The following is a 17499-nucleotide window of genomic DNA, read 5'->3' as shown; positions in this document are numbered from 1 at the left end:
CCCATCTTGGGGCCTTTTCCGGAGCTCCGCCGAAGGGGGCATTGATCATGGAGGGCCTCTACATCAACTCCATGGCCCCTCCGATGATGTGTGAGTAGTTTACTTGAGACCTTCGGGTCCATAGTTATTAGCTAGATGGCTTCTTCTCTCTCTTTGAATCTCAATACAAAGTTCTCCTCGATCTTCTTGGAGATCTATTCGATGTAACTCTTTTTGTGGTGTGTTTGTCAAGATCTGATGAATTGTGGGTTTATGATCAAGTCTATCTATGAACAATATCTGATTCTTCTCTGAAATCTTTTATGCATGATTGTTATCTTTGCAAGTCTCTTCGAATTATCAGTTTGGTTTGGCCTACTAGATTGATCTTTCTTGCAATGGGAGAAGTGCTTAGCTTTGGGTTCAATCTTGCGGTGCTCGATCCCAGTGACAGAAAGGGAAATGACACGTATTGTATTGTTGCCATCGAGGATAAAAAGATGGGTTTTATATCATATTGCTTGAGTTTATCCCTCTACATCATGTCATCTTACCTAAGGTGTTACTCTGTTCTTATGAACTTAATACTCTAGATGCATGCTGGATAGCAGTCGATGTGTGGAGTAATAGTAGTAGATGCAGGCAGGAGTCGGTCTACTTGTCGCGGATGTGATGCATATATACATGATCATGCCTAGATATTCTCATAATTATTCACTTTTCTATCAATTTCTCGACAATAATTTGTTCACCCACCGTAATACTTATTCTATCTTGAGAGAAGCCACTAGTGAAACTTATGACCCCCGGGTCTATTTTCCATCATATAAGTTTCCAATCTATTTTGCTTTGCAATCTTCACTTTCAATCTATATTATAAAAATACCAAAAATATTTATCTTATCATTATTATCTCTATCAGATCTCAGTCTTGTAAGTGATCGTGAAGGGATTGACAACCCCTTTATCGCATTGGTTGTGAGGTTCTTATTTGTTTGTGTAGGTAGGCGGGACTTGCGTGTGGCCTCCTACTGGATTGATACCTTGGTTCTCAAAAACTGAGGGAAATACTTACACTACTTTGTTGCATCACCCTTTCCTCTTCAAGGGAAAACCAACGCAGTGCTCAAGAGGTAGCAAGAAGGATTTCTGGCGCTGTTGCCGGGGAGTCTACCCACAAGTCAAACATACCAAGTACCCATCACAAACTCTTATCCCTCGCATTACATTATTTGCCATTTGCCCCTCGTTTTCCTCTCCCCCACTTCACCTTTGCCTTTTTTCGCCTTCTTCTCGTATGTCTTTTTATTTGTGTTTCCATGTGCCTTCTATTTTCTTGTATCTTTGCTTGCTAAAAATCTATTGATATGGATCCACTTAAAGTGTTCTACTTTGATCATCTTCGATCCTTATGCGCTCATGCTGAAACCCCAACTAGCGTAGTTGATGGGAAATCTTTAGATGAGCATGCTCGTTTTGTGCGTCATCGTTTGTCTGAAAAGGGGAAATTCTTATAGGATCAAATAAATAGATTGTTGTGTTATGCTTGGGATATTTGTGAAATTTGTGATTTTACTTGTTGCTCTAAGAACCCTAAAAAACATCTTCCCTACCTATGTGAGTTTAATGAACATGAAATCCTATCTTCTTGTGCAAAGGGTGTTTATAGTTACTACTATATCGAACAAATTGAAGAATTTGTTGATTTTAAGGGTGCTTATGAAGTTTCTTCTTTGATTGAAAAGTATGATATTACTCTCTACGAATCTGAAAATCTTGACATACTTAAATATTGCTATGAAAACTATGCTCACAATACCTATGTTAAGGAATTTATTGAGAGAATGACCGGTGCTTTGGAAGAAAATAATGATATGCACGAATCTATAGATAATTATGATTCCGATGATTTGATTGAAATATCCATTGATGAACATGATGCTTTCTATTCTTATAGCCATGATGCCAATATTTATGAAGATGAGTTTGCTATAGTTCCTTATGTTAAACATGAGATCGTTGCTATTGCACCCATACTTGATTGTTCCTTCGATGAAAAGCATGATTGCAATGATGTTATTATAAATTCTCTTAGTGTCAATTATGTTAATAATATGCAAAGTTTTGTTATGACTACTACTTGTTGGAATGATCATGATTGGGGTGATACTTCTTTTGATCTTGAAAATTTATTTAAGCCCCATGATGAATATGCGATTGATAATGGTGTTTGCAATATTATTGAAAGTGGGTTTGGAAGAGTGTCAACTTTAGATCCCACATATTTGGAGAATTTTCAATCTTATGAAGTTTTTGATAAAAGTGGGTTTGGAGAGGTCATGACTTTAGTTAATGTTAATCCCACTATTTTGGAAGAGTGTCAACTTTGCATACATGTGGTCTTGTTAAGAATATGTTTTGTGATAGATATATTGTTGAATTTGCTTTTGATCCTACATTTAATTATTATGAGAGAGGAAAATATGGTTGTAGAAATTTTCATGTTACTAAATTGCCTCTCATTATGTTGAGATTGCTATTGTTTCGTTCTTCTTCCTTGCATATGCTAGTTTTTGCTTGCCTTGATAACTTGTTTGCCTATAAGTGCCTATGCATAGGAAGTATGTTATACTTAGATGTGTTTTTCATGTGTTTTATGATGCTCTCTTTGTGCTTCAATTCTTTCCTTTCATGTGAGCATCGTTGAAATTATCAATGCCTAGCTAGGGGCGTTAAACAATAACGCTTGTTGGGAGGCAACCCAATTTTATTTTTGTTTCTTGATTTTTGGTTCTATTTAGTAATAAATAATTCATCTAGCCTCTGTTTAGATGTGGTTTTATGATTTTAATTTGTGTTTATCCCAAGTAGAACCTTTGGGAAGACTTGGGGAAATTCTTTGCGATCTTGCTGTAAAGAAACAGAAACTTTAGCGCTCACGAGATTTGCTGCCATTTTTTTACTAGATAGTGATATTTAGTTAATTCGTTTTGCAGATGATTAACAGATAAATTCCTCACGTCCAAAAATTTATTTTAAAATTTTGGGGGTTCCATAAGTATTCGAAACCTACAGATTACTACAGACTGTTCTGTTTTTGACAGATTCTATTTTTCGTGTGTTGTTTGCTTATTTTGATGAATCTATGGTTAGTAATAGTGTTTATGAACCATAGAAAAGTTGGAATACATTAGTTTTAACACCATTATAAATAACGAATGAGTTCATTACAGTACCTTGAAGTGTGGTTTTCTCCTTTTACTAACGGAGCTCACAAGATTTTCTTGTAAGTTTTGTGTTGTGAAGTTTTCAAGTTTTGGGTAAAGATTAGATGGATTATGGAACAAGGAGTGGCAAGAGCCTAAGCTGGGGTATGCCCAAGGTACCCCAAGGTAAAATACAAGGACAACCAAAAGCCTAAGCTTGGGGATGCCCCGTAAGGCATCCCCTCTTTCGTCTTCGTCCATCGGTAACTTTACTTGGAGCTATATTTTTATTCGCCACATGATATGTGTTTTGCTTGGAGCCTCTTGTATGATTTAAGTCTTTTCTTTTTAGTTTACCACAATAATCCTTGATGTACACACATTTTGGGAGAGACACACATGTTGAAATTTATTAGAATACTCTATGTGCTTCACATATATCTTTTGAGTTGGATAATTTTTGCTCTAGTGCTTCGCTTATATCTTTTAGAGCACGACGGTGGTTTTATTTTATAGAAATAATTGATCTCTCATGCTTCACTTATATCATTTTGAGAGTCTTTTAGAACAGCATGGTAATTCACTTTGGTTACAAATTTTAAATGCTAAGAGAAGTTGGATGCTTGATAGTTGTTTTGAGATATAAAGGTGGTAATATTAGAGGTGTGCTAGTTGAGTAATTGTGAAATTGATGAATACTTGTGTTGAACTTGGCAAGTCCCATAGCATGCACGTATGGTAAACGTTGTGTGACAAATTTAAAGCATGGGGTGTTCTTTGATTGCTTTCCTTATGAGTGGCGGTCGGGGACGAGCGATGGTCTTTTCCTACCAATCTATCCCCCTAGGAGCATGCGCGCAGTGCTTGGTTTTGATGACTTGTAGATTTTTGCAATAAGTATGTGAGTTTTTTTTGACTAATGTTGATTCCAAGGATTATACACACTCTCACCCTTCCATCATTACTAGCCTCTTCGGTACCGTGCATTGCCCTTTCTCACCTTGAGAGTTGGTGCAAACTTCGCCGGTGCATCCAAACCCCGTGATATGATACGCTCCATCACACATAAGCCTCCTTATATCTTCCTCAAAACCACCACCATACCTACCTATTATGGCATTTCCATAGCCATTCCGAGATATATTGCCATGCAACTTTCCACCGTTCCATTTATTATGACACGCATCATCATTATCATATTGCTTTGCATGATCATGTAGTTGACATCGTATTTGTGGCAAAGCCACCATGCTTAATTTTTCATACATGTCACTCTTGATTCATCGCAATCCCGGTACACCGCCAGAAGTATTCACATAGAGCCACCATGCTTAAATTTTCATACATAGATTCATCGCAATCCTTGGTCCCTCAACATCGCAGATGTGAAGCAACCCCTCACGCGTCTCAATGGTTTGAGAATGTTGCAACACTTCCGCGAGGTAGGGGTTGATGACCTTCTCGAAGAACTTGTCCTTGGGGGCACTTGGAGATGTCATGGTGATCTAGATCTGTCAGAAAAATAGCTCGAAACAAAAACAAAGGATATTTGCGTGGTACGGTGGTCAAAACCTTCAGGAGACTATATAATGAATTTTTACCGACCAAAAGAAGTATCATGCAAGAAAACGTAGTTCGGAGAGCACACGAGGTGCCCACGAGGCAGGGGTGCGCCCTCCACCCTCGTGGAAGCCGCGTGTCCTTCCCGGACTGCTTCTTATTTTCCTATTTTCTTAAATTTTCCAAAACAGGGAAAATTTCTATTAGAACTGTTTTGGAGTCGGTTTACTTGCCGTACCACATACCTCTTCCTTTTTGGAGTCTGAAACATTCTAGAAAGTTTCCCTTATGTATTCCTCCGGGGTTACGGTTTCAATAACATTAGTTTCAACATTTATGGGATTACCTGAGATATAATGATTGATTCTTTGACCATTCACTACCCTCGGATTTGTGCCTTCGAAGTTGTTGATTTTTATGGCACCAGAACGATAGACCTCCTCGATGACGTAAGGACCTTCCCATTTAGAGAGGAGTTTTCTTGCAAAAAAATCTTAAATGAGAGTTGTATAATAATACATAATCACCTACATTAAACTCGTGCTTTTGTATCCTTTTGTAGTGCCATCTTTTAACTTTTTGTTTAAACAGTTTGGCATTCTCATAGGCTTGGGTTCTCCAATCATCAAGTGAGCTAATGTCAAAAAGCCTCTTCTCACTGGCAAGTTTGAAGTCATAATTGAGCTCTTTAATGGCCCAATATGCCTTATGTTCTAGTTCAAGAGGTAAGTGACATGATTTTCCATAAACCATTTTATACAGAGACATACCCATAGGATTTTTATATGCAGTTCTATAAGCCCATAATGCATCCTCAAGTTTCTTGGACCAATTCTTTCTAGATCTATTAGCAGTCTTTTGCAAAATTAATTTAAGCTCTTTATTACTCAATTCTACTTGACCACTAGACTGCGGGTGAAACGGAGATGCAATCCTATGATTAACATCATACGTAGCAAGCATCTTACGAAAAGCACCATGAATAAAATGTGAACCACCATCAGTCATTAAGTATCTAGGGACTCCAAACCTTGGAAAAATAACTTATTTAAGCATCTTAATAGAGGTGTTATGATCAGCACAACTAGTTGGAATAGCTTCTACCCACTTAGTAACGTAATCAACAACAAGTAAATTAGAGGATGGAAACAGTCCCATATAATCAAAGCCCCAAACATCAAATGGTTCAATAACAAGTGAATAATTCATAGGCATTTCTTGACGTCTACTAATATTACCAATTCTTTGACATTCGCCACAAGACAAGACAAACTTACGAGAATCCTTGAAGAGAGTAGGCCAATAAAAACCGGATTGCAATACCTTATGTGCAGTTCTGTCTCCAACATGGTGTCCTCCATAAGCCTCAGCGTGACACTTGCATAGGATCTGTTCCTGTTCATGCCCAGGTACACAACATCTAATAACACCATCTACTCCTTTACAAAGGTGTGGGTCATCCTAGAAGTAATGTCTTAAATCATAGAAAAACCTTTTCTTTTGTTGGTATGTGAAACTAGGTGGTATAAATGTAGCAACAATATAATTAGCATAATCAGCATACCATGGAGCAGTATGAGAAGCATTTATGAGAGCTAATTGTTCATCAGGAAAGCTATCATCAATAGGTAGTGGGTCATCAAGAACATTCTCTAACGTAGACAAGTTGTCTGCAACGAGGTTCTTAGCTCCCTTTCTATCAATAATATGCAAATCAAATTCTTGTAGCAAGAGAACCCATCTAATAAGTCTAGGTTTAGCATCTTTCTTTTCCATAAGATATTAATAGCAGCATGATCAGTGTGAACAGTTACTTTAGAATCAACAATATAAGGTCTGAACTTATCACAAGCAAATACAACTGCTAAAAATTCTTTTTCAGTAGTAGCATAATTCCTTTGGGCACTATCTAGAGTTTTACTAGCATATTGGATAACATTTAATTTCTTATCAACTCTTTGTCCTAAAACGGCACCTACAGCATAATCACTAGAATCACACATAACTTCAAAGGGTAAATTCCAATCAGAAGGCTGAACAATAGGTGCAGAAATCAAAGCTTTCTTAAGTATTTCAAAAGGAACATCTTTTTGTAAGAGACTAGTCAGAGGCCTAGAATTTTTTAGAAATCTTTAATGAACCTCCTATAAAAACCGACATGACCAAGGAAACTTCTTATACCTTTAATGTCCTTAGGACACGACATCTTTTCAATAGCATCAACTTTAGCTTTATCAACTTCAATACCTCTTTCAGAAATCTTATGCCCCAAGACAATACCTTCATTAACCATAAAGTGGCACTTCTCCCAATTCAAGACAAGATTAGTTTCTTCACATCTCTGCAAAACTCGATCAAGGTTTCTTAAGAAATCATCAAAAGAAGTTCCATACACGGAGAAATCATCCATGAAAACCTCAACAATCTTTTCACAAAAGTCGGAGAATATAGCAGTCATACATCTTCGAAAGGTAGCAGGTCCATGATACGTCTCCAACGTATCTACTTTTCCAAACACTTTTGCCCTTGTTTTGGACTCTAACTTGCATGATTTGAATGGAACTAATCCGGACTGACGTTGTTTTCAGCAGAATTACCATGATGTTATTTATGTGCAGGAGCAAACGTTCTTGGAATGACCTGAAACTTCACGGAGCCACTTTTCAGAAAATAAGAAAAATACCTGCCAAAGATGAAGGCCAGGGGGCCCACCACCTTGCCACGAGGGTGGGGGGCACACCTGCCCCCCTAGGGCGCGCCCCCTACCTTGTGGGCCCCCTGTTGCGTCTCTGACTCCAACTCCACCTCCATATATTGAGTTCCAATGAGAAAAAATCAAGGAGAAGAAATTATCACGTTTTATGATACGGAGCCGCCGCCAAGCCCTAAAACCTCTCGGGAGGGCTGATCTGGAGTCGTTCAGGGCTCCGGGGAGGGGAATCCATCGCCATCGTCATCATCAACCATCCTCCATTTCCAATTTCATGATGCTCACCGCCGTGCGTGGGTATTTCCATCGTAGGCTTACTGGACGGTGATGGGTTGGATGGGATCTATCATGTAATCGAGTTAGTTTTGTTAGGGTTTGATCCCTAGTGTCCACTATGTTCTGAGATTGATGTTGCTATGACTTTGCTATGCTTAATGCTTGTCACTAGGGCCCGAGTGCCATGATTTCAGGTCTGAACCTATTATGTTTTCATTAATATATGAGTGTTTTTGATCCTATCTTGCAAGTCTATAGTCACCTATTATGTGTTATGATCCGTTAACCCCGAAGTGACAATAATCGGGATACTTACCGGTGATGACCATAGTTTGAGGAGTTCATGTATTCACTATGTGTTAATGCTTTGTTCTGGTTCTCTATTAAAAGGAGGCCTTAATATCCCTTAGTTTCCGTAAGGACCCCGCTGCCACGGGAGGGTAGGACAAAAGATATCATGCAAGTTCTTTTCCATAAGCACGTATGACCATTCTTGGAATACATGCCTACATTACATCAATGAACTGGAGCTAGTTCTGTGTCACCCTAGGTTATGACTGTTACATGATGAACCGCATCCGGCATAATTCTCCATCACTGATGCATTGCCTACGAGCTTTCCATATATTGTTCTCCGCCTATTTACTTTTCCGTTGCTATTTCTGTCATCACTACAAAATACCAAAAACATTACTTTTATTACTGTTACCTTTTGCTACCATTATCACTACTATCATATTACTTTGCTACTAAACACTTTGCTGCAGATATTAAGTTTCCAGGTGTGGTTGAATTGACAACTCAGCTGCTAATACTTGAGAGTATTCTTTGGCTCCCCTTGTGTCGAATCAATAAATTTGGGTTGAACACTTACCCTCGAAAACTATTGCGATCCCCTATACTTGCGGGTTATCAAGACTAGTTTCTGGCGCCGTTGCCGGGGAGCATAGCTCTATTCTTTGAGTCACTTGGGATATATATCTGCTTATCATTATGAAGCACTTGAGAGATCCGAAAACCAAGATCTATCCCTCAACTACGAGGGGAGGTAAGGAACTGCCATCTAGCTCTGCACTTGATTCACCTTTTGTTATGAGTAAGCTTGCGACACCTACACCTGCTTTTGCTATTCTTTCTGATATGTTGCATCTTATTGATGATGCCACTTCTGCTATGCATGATACTTATGATGAAACTACCTCTATGCCTGATACTACTATGCCACTTAGTGATTTCCTTGATGAACAAATTGCTAGGGCTAGAGAAATTGAAAATATTGAATCTGATGATACTGATGAAAGTGATGATGAAGAACCACTTGTTATTCCTAAGGGTTATGTTTTTGATCAAGAAGCTTCTTTCGCTATTCTAGCTTGCGAAAATAGAAATGAACTCAAAAGGTTATTAGCTAAATGGAGTAAGCAATCTCTAAGTGCTAGAATGATGACTGACCCTGCTTTTGCTACTTCACCTATCTGTGTTACTGATAAGGGCTATGAATTCTCTGTTGATCCTGATATAATTACTTTGGTTGGATCTGATCCTTTTCATGGTTATAAATCTGAAACTGTTGTGGCACATCTTACTAAATTAAATGATATAGCCACCCTGTTCACTAAAGATGAGAGAACTCATTACTTTTACATTCTTAAAATATTTCCGTTCTCATTAAAGGGTGATGCTAAGATATGGTTTAATTCTCTTGATCCTGGTTGTGTGCGTAGTCCCCAGGATATGATTTATTACTTTTCTGCGAAATATTTCCCTGCTCATAAGAAACAAGCTGCTTTAAGGGATATATATAATTTTGTGCAAATTGAAGAAGAGAGTCTCCCACAAGCTTGGGGGAGGCTTCTCCAATTACTTAATGCTTTGCCTGATCATCCTCTTAAGAAAAATGAAATACTTGATATCTTTTATAATGGACTAACCGATGCCTCCAGAGATTACCTGGATAGTTGTGCTGGTTCTGTTTTCAGGGAAAGGACACCGGATGAAGCTGAAATTTTATTGAACAATATGTTGACAAATGAAAATAATTGGACACCTCTGGAGCCAATTCCCGAGCCTATTCGTAAACCAACTCCGAAGAAGAGGGGTATTCTATTTCTCAGTCCTGAAGATATGCAAGAGGCAAAGAAATCTATGAAAGGAAAAGGTATTAAATCTGAAGATGTTAAGAATTTACCTCCTATTGAAGAAATACATGGTCTTAATTTACCGCCTATTGTAGAAACATATGATCTTAATCCTTTACCTATTGAAGAAACTCATGGTCTTGATAACCCGACATAGGTAGTAAAGGTAAATTCTCTCTATAGATATGATAAAGCTGAAATCCCGTTTAATAAGTTTGCTAGCCCATGCTTAGATGAGTTTGATAAATTTATGGCTAAGCAAGAAGATTTTAATGCTTATTTTGGTAGAGAATTGAAAAATAATTCAAATATGTTTGAACACTTGGGTGATTATATGGCTAATGTTAAAGGTGAACTTAAACTTATTAGTAAACATACTTCTATGGTTACCACTCAAGTAGAACAAGTACTTAAAGCTCAAAATGATTTTCTCAATGAATTAAATAGTAAAAATAATTATTATGCTATTAGAGTGGCTACTAGAACTGGTAGAATGACTCAGGAACCTTTGTATCCTGAAGGCCACCCTAAGAGAATTGAGCAAGATTCTTAGAGAAATAATATAGATGTACCTAGTTCTTCTAAAAAGAAGAAAAAGAAAAATGATAGGACTTTGCATGCTTCTAGTGATCCTATTGTTGAAACACCTGAGAATCCAAATGGTATTTCTATTTCTGATGCTGAAACACAATCTGGTAATGAACCTGAAACTAGTGATAATTGTTGGGGAACGTAGTAATTTCAAAAAAATTCCTACGCACACGCAAGATCATGGTGATGCATAGCAACGAGAGGGGAGAGTGTTGTCTACGTACCCTCGTAGACTGGAAGTGGAAGCGTTAGCACAACGCGGTTGATGTAGTCGTACGTCTTCACGGCCCGACCGATCAAGCACTGAAACTACGGCACCTCCGAGTTCTAGCACACGTTCAGCTCGATGACGATCCCCGCACTCCGATCCAGCAAAGTGTCGGGGATGAGTTCCGTCAGCACGACAGCGTGGTGATGATCTTGATGTTCTACCGTCGCAGGGCTTCGCCTAAGCACCGCTAAATATTATCGAGGATTATGGTGGAGGGGGGCACCGCACACGGCTAAGTGAACGATCACGAAGATCAACTTGTGTGTCTAGAGGTGCCCCCTGCCCCCGTATATAAAGGAGCAAGGGGGCGAGGCCGGCCGGCCCTTGGGGCGCGCCTCCTGAGGACTCCCCTTTCCTAGTACAACTAGGAAGAGAGAAGGGGGAAGGAAAGAGAGGGAGAGGCAGAGGGAAAGAGGGGCCGCGCCCCCCTCCCCTAGTCCAATTCGGACTCCCCATGGGAGGGGGCGCACCACCTCCTGGGCTTCTGCCCTCTCTCTCCCCGCAGGCCCACTAAGGCCCAATACTTCCCCGGGGGGGGGGGGGGGTTCCGGTAACCCTTCCGGCACTCCGGTTTTCTCCGAAATCACCTGAAACACTTCCGGTGTCCGAATATAGCCGTCCAATACATCGATCTTTATGTATCGACCATTTCGAGACTCCTCGTCATGTCCGTGATCATATTCAGGACTCCGAACAACCTTCGGTACATCAAAATATATAAACTCATAATGAAACTGTCATCATAACGTTAAGCGTGCGGACCCTACGGGTTCGAGAACAATGTAGACATGACCGAGACACGTCTCCGGTCAATAACCAATAGCGAAACCTAGATGCACATATTGGCTCCTACATATTCTACGAAGATCTTTATCGGTCAGACCGCATACCAACATACATTGTTCCCTTTGTCATCGGTATGTTACTTGCCCGAGATTCGATCGTCGGTATCTCAATACCTAGTTCAATCTCGTTATCGGCAAGTCTCTTTACTCGTTCCGTAATACATCATCTCGCAACTAACTCATTAGTTGCATTGCTTGCAAGGCTTAAGTGATGTGCATTACCGAGAGGGCCTAGAGATACCTCTCCGACAATCGGAGTGACAAATCCTAATCTCGAAATACGCCAACCCAACATGTACCTTTGGAGACACTTGTAGAGCACCTTTATAATCACCCAGTTACGTTGTGACGTTTGGTAGCACACAAAGTGTTCCTCCGGTAAACGGCAGTTGCATAATCTCATAGTCACAGGAACATGTATAAGTTATGAAGAAAACAATAGCAACAAACTAAACGATCAAGTGCTAAGCTAATGGAATGGGTCAAGTCAATCACATCATTCTCCTAATGATGTGATCCCGTTAATCAAATGACAACTCATGTCTATGGCTAGGAAACATAACCATCTTTGATCAACAAGCTAGTCAAGTAGAGGCATACTAGTGACACTCTGTTTGTCTATGTATTCACACATGTATTATGTTTCCGGTTAATACAATTCTAGCATGAATAATAAACATTTATCATGATATACGGAAATAAATAATAACTTTATTATTGCCTCTAGGGCATATTTCCTTCAGTCTCCCACTTGCACTAGAGTCAATAATCTAGTTCACATCGCCAGCATCAATAGTTCACATCACCATGTGATTAACACCCATAGTTCACATCGTCATGTGACCAACACCCTAAGGGATTACTAGAGTCAATAATCTAGTTCACATCGCTATGTGATTAACACCCAAAGAGTACTAAGGTGTGATCATGTTTTGCTTGTGAGAGAAGTTTAGTCAACGGGTCTGCCACATTCAGATTCGTAAGTATTTTGCAAATATCTATGTCAACAATGCTCTGCACGGAGCTATTCTAGCTAATTGCTCCCACTTTCAATATGTATCCAGATTGAGATTTAGAGTCATCTGGACCAGTGTCAAAATTTGCATCGATGTAACCCTTTACGACGAACCTTTTTGTCACATCCATAATCGAGAAACATATCCTTATTTCACTAAGGATAATTTGACCGCTGTCCAGTGATCTACTCCTAGATCACTATTGTACTCCCTTGCCAAAAACAGTGTAGGGTATACAATAGATCTGGTACACAGCATGGCATATTTTATAGAACCTATGGCCAAGGCATGGGGAATGACTTTCATTCTCTCTCTATCTTCTCCGTGGTCGGGTTTTGAGTCTTACTCAACTTCACACCTTGTAACACAGGCAAGAACTCTTTCTTTGGCTATTCCATTTTGAACTACTTCAAAATCTTGTCAAGGTATGTACTCATTGAAAAACTTATCAAGCGTCTTGCTCTATCTCTATAGAACTTGATGCTCAATATGTAAGCAGCTTCACCGAGGTGTTTCTTAAAAAAACTCCTTTCAAACACTCCTTTATGCTTTGCAGAATAATTCTACATTATCTCTGATCAACAATATGTTATTCACACATACTTATCAGAAATGCTGTAGTGCTCCCACTCACTTTCTTGTAAATACAGGCTTCACTGCAAGTCTGTATAAAACTATATGCTTTGATCAACTTATCAAAGCGTATATTCCAACTCCGAGATGCTTGCACCAGTCCAAAGATGGATCGCTGGAGCTTGCATATTTTGTTAGCACCTTTAGGATTGACAAAACTTTCTTGTTGCATTATATAGAACTCTTCTTTAATAAATCTATTAAGGAATGCAGTTTTGTTTATCCACTTGCCAGATTTCATAAAATGCGGCAATTGCTAACATGATTCGGACAAACTTAAGCATTGATACGAGTGAGAAACTCTCATCGTAGTCAACACCTTGAACTTGTCAAAAACCTTTTTGCGACAATTCTTGCTTTTGTAGATAGTGACACTACTATCAGCGTCCGTCTTCCTCTTGAAGATCCATTTAATATCAATGGCTCGCCGATCAATGGGCAAGTCAATCAAAGTCCATACTTTGTTCTCATACATGGATCTCATCTCAGATTTCATGGCCTCAAGCCATTTCATGGAATCTGGGCTCATCATCGCTTCCTCATAGTTCGTAGGCTCGTCATGGTCAAGTAACATGACCCCCAGAACAGGATTACCGTACCACTCTGGTGTGGATCTCACTCTGGTTTACCTACGAGGTTTGGTAGTAACTTGATCTGAAGTTACATGATCATCATCATTAGCTTCCTCACTAATTGGTGTAGTAATCACAGGAACAGATTTCTGTGATGAACTACTTTCCAATAAGGGAGCAGGTACAGTTACCTCATCAAGTTCTACTTTCCTCCCACTCACTTCTTTCGAGAGAAACTCCTTTTCTAGAAAGGATCCATTCAAAGCAATGAATATATTGCCTTCGGATCTGTGATAGAAGGTGTACCCAACATTTTCTTTTGGGTATCCTATGAAGACGCACTTCTCCGATTTGGGTTAGAGCTTATCAGGTTGAAACTTTTTCACATAAGCATTGCAACCTCAAACTTTAATAAACGACAGCTTAGGTTTCTTGCCAAACCATAGTTCATACGGTGTCGTCTCAACGGATTTGGATGGTGCCCTATATAACGTGAATGCAGCTGTCTCTAATGCATAACCCCAAAACGATAGTGGTAGATCGGTAGGAGACATCATAGATCGCACCATATCTAATAAAATACGGTTAGACGTTCAGACACACCATTATGCTGTGGTGTTCCAGGTGGCGTGAGTAGTGAAACTATTTCACATTGTTTTTAACTGAAGGCCAAACTCGTAACTCAAATATTTTACTTCTGCGATCCTATCGTAGAAACTTTTATTTTTGTTACGATGATTCTCCACTTCACTCTGAAATTCTTTGAACTTTTCAAATGTTTCGGACTTGTGTTTCATCAAGTAGATATACTCATATCTGCTCAAATCATCTGTGAAGATCAGAAAATAATGATACCTGCCGCGAGCTTCAATATTCATCGGACCACATACATCAGTATGCATGATTTCCAACAAATCTGTTGCTTGCTGCATTGTTCCGGAGAATGGAGTCTTAGTCATCTTGCCCATGAGGCATGGTTCGCAAGCATCAACTGATTCATAATCAAGTGATTCCAAAAGTCCATCAACATGGAGTTTCTTCATGCGCTTTACACCAATATGACCTAAACGGCAGTGCCACAAATAAGTTGCACTATCATTATTAACTTTGCATCTTTTGGTTTCAATATTATGAATATGTGTATCACTACGACCGAGATCCAACGAACCATTTTAATTGGGTGTGTAACCATATATGTAAACAGAATTACAATTTATTCTCTTACTTAAATGAATAACTGTATTGCAAAAAACATGATTAAATCATATTCATGCTCAATGCAAACACCAAATAACACTTATTTAGGTTTAACACTAATCCAAGAAAGTATAGGGAGTGTCCGATGATGATCATATCAATCTTGGAACCACTTCCAACACACATCGTCACTTCACCCTTAACTAGTCTCTGTTCATTTTGCAACTCCCGTTTTGAGTTACTACTCTTAGCAACTGAACCAGTATAAAATACCGAGGGGTTGCTACGAACACTAGTAAAATACACATCAATAATCTGTATATCAAATATACCTTTGTTCACTATGCCATCCTTCTTATCCGCCAAATACTTGGGGCAGTTCTGCTTCTAGTGACCAGTCCCTTTGCAGTAGAAGCACTTAGTCTCAGGCTTAGGATCAGACTTGGGCTTCTTCACTTGAGCAGCAACTTTCTTGCCGTTCTTCTTGAAGTCCCCCTTCTTCCCTTTGCCCTTTTCTTGAAACTAGTGGCCTTGTCTACCATCAACACTTGATATTTTTCTTGATTTCTACCTTCGTCGATTTCAGCATTATGAAGATCTTGGGAATCGTTTCTGTTATCCCTTGCATATCATAGTTCATCACGAAGTTCTACTAACTTGGTGATGGTGACTAGAGAATTCTGTCAATCACTATTTTATGTTGAAGATTAACTCCCACTTGATTCAAGCGATTGTAGTACCCAGACAATCTGAGCACATGCTCACTGCTTGAGCTATTCTCCTCCATCTTTTAGCTATAGAACTTGTTGGAGACTTCATATCTCTCAACTCGGCTATTTACTTGAAATATTAACTTCAACTCCTGGAACATCTCATATGGTCCATGACGTTCAAAACGTCTTTGAAATCCCGATTCTAAGGTGTTAAGCATGGTGCACTAAACTATCAAGTAGTCATCATATTGAGCTAGCCAAACGTTCATAACGTCTACATCTGCTCCTGCAATAGGTCAGTCACCTAGCGGTGCATCAAGGACATAATTCTTCTGTGCAGCAATGAGGATAAACCTCAGATCACGGATCCAATCCGCATCATTGGTACTAACATTTTTCAACTTAGTTTTCTCTAGGAACATATAAAAATTAAACGAGGAGCAACATCGCGAGCTATTGATCTACAACATAGATATGCTAATACTACCAGGACTAAGGTCATGATAAATTAAAGTTCAATTAATCATATTACTTAAGAACTCCCACTTAGATAGACATCCCTCTAATCATCTAAGTGATCACGTGATCCAAATCAACTAAACCATAACCGATCATCACGTGAAATGGAGTAGCTTTCAATGGTGAACATCATTATGTTGATCATATCTACTATATGATTCACGCTCAACCTTTCGGTCTCAGTGTTCCGAGGCCATATCTGCATATGCTAGGCTCGTCAAGTTTAACCTGAGTATTCTGCGTGTGCAAAACTGGCTTGCACCCGTTGTAGATGGACGTAGAGCTTATCACACCCGATCATCACGTGGTGTCTGGGCACGACGAACTTTGGCAACGGTGCATACTCAGGGAGAACACTTATTCCTTGAAATTTTAGTAAGGGATCATCTTATAAAGCTACCGTCGAACTAAGCAAAATAAGATACATAAAAGATAAACATCATATGCAATCATAATATGTGACATGATATGGCCATGATCATCTTGCGCCTTTGATCTCCATCTCCAAAGTACTGTCATGATCTCCATCGTCACCGGCATGACACCATGATCTCCATCATCTTGATCTATATCAATGTGTCGTCACATGGTCGTCTCGCCAACTATTGCTCTTGCAACTATTGCTATCCCATAGCGATAAAGTAAAGCAATTATTTGGCGTTTGCATCTTATGCAATAAACAGACAACCATAAGGCTTCTGCCAGTTGTCGATAACTTCAACAAAACATGATCATCTTATACAACAACTTATATCTCATCACGTCTTGACCATATCACATCACAACATGCCCTGCAAAAACAAGTTAGACGTCCTCTACTTTGTTGTTGCAAGTTTTACATGGCTGCTACGGGCTTAGCGAGAACCGTTCTTACCTACGCATCAAAACCACAACGATAGTTTGTCAAGTTGGTGCTGTTTTAACCTTCGCAAGGACCGAGCATAGCCACACTCGGTTCAACTAAAGTTGGAGAAACTGACACCCGCCAGCCACCTGTGTGCAAAGCACGTCGGTAGAACCAGTCTCGCGTAAGCGTATGCGTAACGTCGGTCCGGGCCGCTTCATCCAACAATACCGCCGAACCAAAGTGTGACATGCTGGTAAGCAGTATGACTTATATTGCCCACAACTCACTTGTGTTCTGCTCATGCACAACATCAACGCATAAAACCTAGGCTCTGATACCACTGTTCGGGAATGTAGTAATTTCAAAAAAATTCCTATGCACACGCAAGATCATGGTGATGCATAGCAACGAGAGGGGAGAGTGTTG

This window comes from Triticum urartu, chromosome 2 (genome assembly GCF_003073215.2).
Source record: "Triticum urartu cultivar G1812 chromosome 2, Tu2.1, whole genome shotgun sequence".
In the NCBI taxonomy this organism is placed as follows: Eukaryota; Viridiplantae; Streptophyta; class Magnoliopsida; order Poales; family Poaceae; genus Triticum; species Triticum urartu.
This window is presented reverse-complemented; position numbering follows the sequence as displayed.